The following is a 7,075-nucleotide window of genomic DNA, read 5'->3' on the forward strand; positions in this document are numbered from 1 at the left end:
CCCCCCCAACCGCCGCCGCGCCCCTCCCCGTGCCCGCCCGCGCGGGGGGGGGCGCGGGGTACCGGCACTGCCCGTGGAGACCTCAGCCAGAAGGCGGGAGGGGCAGTGATTCTTGCCTAGATGTCCTCGGGTTGCTAGGGGGGACCGCCGGACCCCCTCCCTCCCCCCATTCCGCGACACCCCCTCTTCCCTTCTCCTGAGGCCTGGGGATGGATCGGACTTCGCCGGGCCCGGACTGTGCACGTGTGCAGCGCCCTCACCCTCTGGTGCAATCATGAGCTGGTCTAGGTGACCCCCACCACGGGGGAGGGGAGGGGAGGGGGAGGGGAGAGGAGGGGAACTGGGAGGGGGAGGGGAGGGAGGGGAGGAAGGAGGCGGAGGGGGAGGGGAGGTCCGCAGCCCCCCCTCCCACGGCTTCCTGCAGTCTGTCTGCCCGCGGAGGGGAGGGGAGGGGAGGCCGGGATGCTGGCCCGGCTTGGGAGACGATCACCCCGCGTGGGAGCGTTTGTCAGCTCTCTGCGCGGAGCACAGAACTTCCTGTCAGCACAAACACTGGCCTATTCTCTCCTTTTCTTGGGGCGCACACATAACATCCGAGGGGGGGAGTCTGCAGCCGGCTGGGGCGAGCGCGCCGCTCGGCGGGGCTGGCTTCGGTAGGTGCATTCTTCCCTTGGAGTCGGCGGGCGGGCGGGGCGGAGGGAGGGCGAGGGAGGCCCTGGCCCTGGGACACCAGGCTGGGGGGGAGGTGGGTGTGTCTGGGCTCCTCGGGAGGTGACGGCCAGTGCGCGGTGACTGGGGCGGGACTGCGAAGAACAGGCTGCTGGCTAGCTCCAATCCAGAGCAGGGAGTGCTCCTCCACCATCACCCAAACCCTGGGGTCCCCAGTTAGGGGAGAAATGGGGAGACCAGGTTCCCGCTCCTTGCTAAGCCTTTCGCACATCACGGCGTTTAAAGTAGGGTTAAAGGATTTCCTTGGTAACTATGTGCAACCGCATGCGTGGTTTCTTCAAGGGGAGCTCATCTCTCAGCTGGGACCAGAGCAGGGACCGAGTTTACTAGTTTACTATCCGCGTTATACCGAGGGGACCTGCTGGGCCTTTTATTTATTGCTGAATTTATTGCTGAAATCCTCGTCTTGTGACCTGAAAGTTGTTTAATCCCTGCCATGAATAGACACTTGGAATTTTCCACTTTAATTTCAGTGATATGGTCTCCTGATATTTCAGGCAACTTATTAGATGTAGTCTCTATTCTGTGTAGCTCACAGAAATGTAAGCTTCCAGTGGGCAGGGATCTTTTATCTTTTTTTTTTTTTCCTCTTGTTCATAGTCGGGCTTGAACTCAGGGCCTGGGCACTGTCCCAGAGCTCTTTTGCTCAAGGCTAGTGCTCTACCACTTTCAGCCACAGCTCCACCTTCTCCAGCTTTTTTGGTGGTTAACTGGAAGAAGTAAGAATGTCCTCAAATCTCAGCCTCCTGAGTAGCTAGGATGACAGGTGTGAAGCACCAGCACCAGCCCTTTTGTCTTTTTGTTATTGCTGCTGCTGTTTACTGTTGAATTCTAAGACCTAAAGAAGTATAAAAATAAAAGCTGCAAGTGGAGCTGTGGCTCGAGTGGTAGAATGCTAACTTTGAGCACAATAGCTCAGGAACAGTGTCTAGGCCCTGAGTTCAAGTTCCAGGACCAACACACATTCACAAAAAGAGTCAGCATAATAATATGTATATTTTTGGTTAAAATATACAAAAACACATTTTTTGTTAAAAAAGGAATCGTTGTTTGGGTCTTACACTGCAAGAAATCAGGCTGGTAAAGACTAATGTGCAAATGAAAGGGGGAAAGTTGAGGCTTCTTATTAAAGAAGCTTAGCTAGCCATGGAGATGAGCAAAAGCAGTCTCAACTCCAGGAAGTGGGTCTGTCTTGTTGCTAAGGCAAAAAAACATCTATTAAAGGTGGGAAGGAAAGAGCTGTTAATCTTTACTTGGAGAACAAGGACAGCAGAAAGAAGTGTACTTCTAGGAAGAGAAAGTGATCAATAACGCAAAGAAAAAAAAAAAAAGAAAGACTGAAAACTCTACTTATTAGCCAGGAAGTCATTATGTTATCTAGAACACCTGGAGGGAAATGAGTGGGTTAGAAACTGATGAGCAAAGCTGAACAGAATATAGGGTGTGCACAACTCTCTAGGAAGTATGATTATGCTAGGGAAGAGAAAGCAGCCACTGGGGAGAAGGGATAGGGACTTTAAAGAAATCCACAGGGGTGGAACTATAGATAAGAGTATCTTTAAATACTTAAGGGAAGATATTAGAAGCCAGGGACGCTGGAATGGATGGGATGGAAACGAGATCTGGGAGTTAACCATTGTGGTAAATACTTCACGTACTATTGTTCTATCCAAAATAACCCTAAAGGCTTGGTATTTTTTAATGTCTATTATATGGATGAAGAACTTGGTATTGAGAAATACTAAAGTACTTGTAAAAAATCATATAACTAGCTGGGTGCAAGTGATCACACTTGTAAATCCCACTGAAGTAGTCTGAGACCTAACAGGATTGAGGTTTGAAGGCAGCCTGGGCAGAAGAGACCTGGAGGATTGAGTTTTGAATAAGTCTGGGCAGAAAAACCTATAAGATTCTAGTTCCAATTCACCAGCAAAATACCAGGCTGGATGTGTGACTCAACTAGTAGAGTACAAACATAAATGCTGAACAACAGCACAAGGCCCCAAGTTCAAACACACACACACCACACGCACACATGCATGCACGCACGCACGCACTCACGCACACACACACACATCATATAGATATGGAAAGCAAGAGCCAGCTTCAAGCCCTGATAAGATAATCTTTTTTTGCCAGTCCTGGGCACTGTCCCTGAGCTTCATTTGCTCAATGTTAGCACTCTACCACTTGAGCCACAGTACCACTTCTGGCCTTTTCTGTGTCTGTGGTACTGAGGAATGCAACCCAAGGCTTCATTCATGCTAGGCAAGCACTCTACCACGAAGATACCTGCCCAGCCCTGGTACAATCTTCTTTCCGTTTCTTATACCAGGAGACTTCCTGCATTGTGCTCCATCCATTTTCACATAAGATAAAACTAGAGAGGACCCCAAACTCTCTACTTAGATCATAGTCAATGGCTGACAATGACTTAATCACTTAAAAATATATGTTCTAAAAGCCATGATATTTCTACCAGAAACGAAGAGGGGGTGGTGAAAGGAGAAATGTGTTTTCCATCCCAGTTTAGATTGTTCTCTGATCTAGACCACATTAATGAGTACTCATTTATCAATTATTAGTCACTTCCAGTATTGCTATTCATTTTCTGTTGTCAATTTGATTTCTTTTGCACTGATTCTTACTATTTCTTCTTCACTTGGATTAATTTATTCTTCTACTTCTAGTTTCCTAAGGCAGAAGCATCACTGATTGTAGATGCTCCCTCTTTTCTAATATTTGTATTCAGTGTAAACTTACACTGCTAGGTAGTGAATACTTTTATTGTATTCAGCTATTTGCTTGCAGCAATGCTAGAGCTGTTTTTGTTGTATCCCACAAATTTTGACATTCCTTTACATTTTTCTTTGGCTCAAAATATTTAAAACATTCTCTGGAGATTTTTTTTGACTCATGCATTATTTCATCCTATTCTGAGAGACTATGATGATTTTTCTGCTCATTCTTCTGTTACCGAGTTCTTGTTTAATTCCACTGTGGGTCTGAGACTAGACACATGTCTGGTGCCCATTCTCACAGATTTGTTAAGATGTATCCTTTGTTTTCTAGTTACCAATTTCTTCAGTTGGTGCACCTGCACAATTGATGTCATAAAAGATTATTCTTATCATTGGATTAAGAGCCAGTCTATTTGTTTTCTATTTATTACCTTAGTATTTGTCCTCATTTTTGTCTTCTACTCTTTTTCTGGTTTTAATTGAGCATGTTATATGATTCCATTTGCTCTCTCTCTCAGCATATTAGCTATATTGCTATATACTAATAATTTATTTATTTATTATACTAGGGGTTGAATTTAGGGCCTTGAGATTGCTAGGCCAGGGCTCAACTACTTGAAATAGACCTCCCCCTATGCCCAACCCCAGCCCTTTTTGATTTTGTTGTTGTTGTTGTTTTGCTTTGTTTTTTAGTCAGTCATGGGGCTTGAACTCAGGACCTAGATGCTGTCCCTGAGCTCTTATGGTCAAGGCTAGGGCTCTCCCACTTTGAGCCACAACACCACTTCCAGTTTTCTGGTGGTTAATTGGAAATAAGAGTCTCATAGACTTTCCTGCCAAGGCTGGCTTCAAACAGAGAACTTCAGATCTCAGCCTCCTGAGTAACTAGGATTACAGGCATAAGCCATTGGCACCTAGCCCTTTTTGGTCTTTTTAAAATAGGACCTCATGCCTTTTGTTCAGGCTGGCCTTGGATTGTGATCTTCTTAACTATGCTTCTTAGATAGCTGGAATTATAATCACAATTATAATTATACTCATATGGCCCATCATGGCTAGTTTCTTTGTTGAGTTGGGGATCTCGCCAACATTTTTCCCCCAGGATGACCTTGAACCACAGTCTTCCCAATTTCCACTTCTCGAATAGCTGGGATGATAGAAGTGTAGTGCCATGTCTGGCTTCCTTCTCAGTCTTTTTAGTGGTTGGCCTAGAGCTTTACAAGACCATTGCCACAGACCTAATCTATGTTCCTGGAAGAGGAAGAAAGGACAGACTCTTCCATGCATCTTTCCTGAGTGATGCAAAGGGGCCTTCCAAAACCAAAGTATGAAAATGAGGATGAGACAAGAAGAAGAAATCACTTCCCCGGTCATGAAACCCAAGAATGGCTTTGCTTGGGCTTTGCTTTCCCATGTCAGCTGATCTTTAAGACACAGAAGGCCGTCTCCACTGATGCTGAGAGAGCACACTGTTCATGGCGTGCTGAGTGCTTCCATAATTCAAAGCACAGAGCAGAAAGAGGTGACAGATGAGCAAAGAAAATGCTTATGTTGACAGCCAGAAATGTTTAGTAGTCATCAAAGAATGGAAGGAAATGGGCGCTACATGAATCTTTAATGGGGCTTGGAGCAAATTAAATTCCACAGAAATGTGCTGAGGCACGTGGCGTTGCCTAAGGGTTGCTAGAGCCCCAGGTCGGGCGATCAGGGCGAACCTCCAGTGTGCATCCCTGTGTGTGGCAGGGAAGGGAAACAAATGTGGATTTGCTCTTGGTGAGTTCATTAAAGCCATAATACATTTTCTCTTGAGTTTTTGGTCAGGAAGAATTGTTGGGTGTCATCCATAGTGAACCCAAAGACAAGGGGAAAAAAAGAAGATGCTTGGTAGAAAGAGACTATCAAACACAAACATGTTCACTGCATCACAGACAATGGCTACGGACCCACTATTCTGTGCAGAGTTCAGAGAAGACAAGGTAAAATTACAGTTTTGACAGGAGCATCGGCAGGTCTGAGCTTAACCCAATATTAGCACTCACCCCAATTGTAATGAAATAAAAGTGGAGCAGCTGGGGAAACACGAATGTCACCATTTCACTGGCTGAGGCTTTACACAAAGACCTTGGTCTGTGCTAGAACACAAGATCGAGTCTCCACAGGGTAATGTCTCATGAATTGTCATGGTCAAGGTGCTGTCTTTTAAAGCTTTGGATCTATATTTAGAAATGGAGGGGAGATAGGAGAAGGGAAAGAGGGAGGAATGAGGAAAAGAAGGAAGAGAAGAATATATATATAGAGAGAGAGAGAGAGAGAGAGGGAGGGAGGAAGGAAGGAAGGGAAGGAAGGAAGGAAGGAAGGAAGGAAGGAAGGAAGAAAGGAAAAAAGAAGGGAGGAAAAGAGGGAGGGAGGAAAGGAGGGTGGAAGGGAGGGAGGGAAATCTATAAAAGCATTGGTTTGCCGAACTTGTAAGGATTGGCCTAAGGCTGCAAGGTAGAAACAGATCTTGAATTGTGTGGATACTGACAGCCTATGGTAGAGAGTAACATGATCAAATGCTTTAAACCCTCTTCTGCAGTACATTGTGCAATTTGATTGCAATCACCCTCTGCAACTCCTGTGGCTACCTTTTCCTAAAAAAGGAAATCTATAGCAGATGAATTGCTTAATGGCTAAAAGAGCATGAGAGAGAGGTTCTTCATAATTAAAGTTCAAAAGCAGAGTTTACCCCAACTACAGATGGAATATATAACAGAGGAAGCTTTGTCCATAAGATTGTCTTGTAGAGTCTCTGTCATGCAGACTGATAGGATTTGGAAGCCTCTGACAGATCTCTGCTTTTAAAAATTACTTATCCCCATGTCTGGAAAAGAATGAGAGTCTACCTTCACTTTGGAGAAATATGTTTATATATCACTCTGTTGAAATCGTGGTCTGGTCTGGTTAAGATTTTCCTATTTATTTTACAAGTCTATCTGGTATATTGTATAATCATGCTCTGGTCCATTTATTTACAATGTTTGATCATTTCTCAGAGCAGTCCCACAAGCAGACCTCAAGTCTGGAAGTGGAACAATGAGAAGTCAGTTTAGTTTTGTGTTGTCCTTCCTGTTGGGGCCTAGTGACGTTCACCTCCGTGACCCATAGGCCTTGTGTAAGAAAAGTCAGTTCACAAGGAGGGCTGGGCGGCTGATGTAAGCCGCTCAGGTATTTTCTACTATATATTTTAGCAATCCCATTTCCTCCAGATGTACACATCCCCTTAAAAGACGCAAAAATGTCCACAGAGCGTTTCCTCGTTCCCACTAGAGTGCTTTTCTTTTTTTTCTCTCATCTGTACTTCTTGTTAATCACTCAGAAGTATAAACTTGGGCAACTTCTTCCTCTCTCTTTCTTTATCCATCAGAATGTGAAAAATGGCATCTTTAGCCAAACCTTATGGAGATTGCATCTCAGCCCACTCAGAATCTCAGCCCAGTCAGAATGTTTATAACCAAGAAAGCAAACAACAACACAACAACAATAACAGCAAATCTTGGTGAGGCTGTGGAGTAATGAAAGTCTTACACATTTTGATGGGGATATAAATTAATGCAGCCACCACGGAA

The sequence above is a fragment of the Dipodomys ordii genome, unplaced genomic scaffold, assembly GCF_000151885.1.
Source record: "Dipodomys ordii isolate 6190 unplaced genomic scaffold, Dord_2.0 Scaffold10, whole genome shotgun sequence".
NCBI classification, from domain to species: domain Eukaryota; kingdom Metazoa; phylum Chordata; class Mammalia; order Rodentia; family Heteromyidae; genus Dipodomys; species Dipodomys ordii.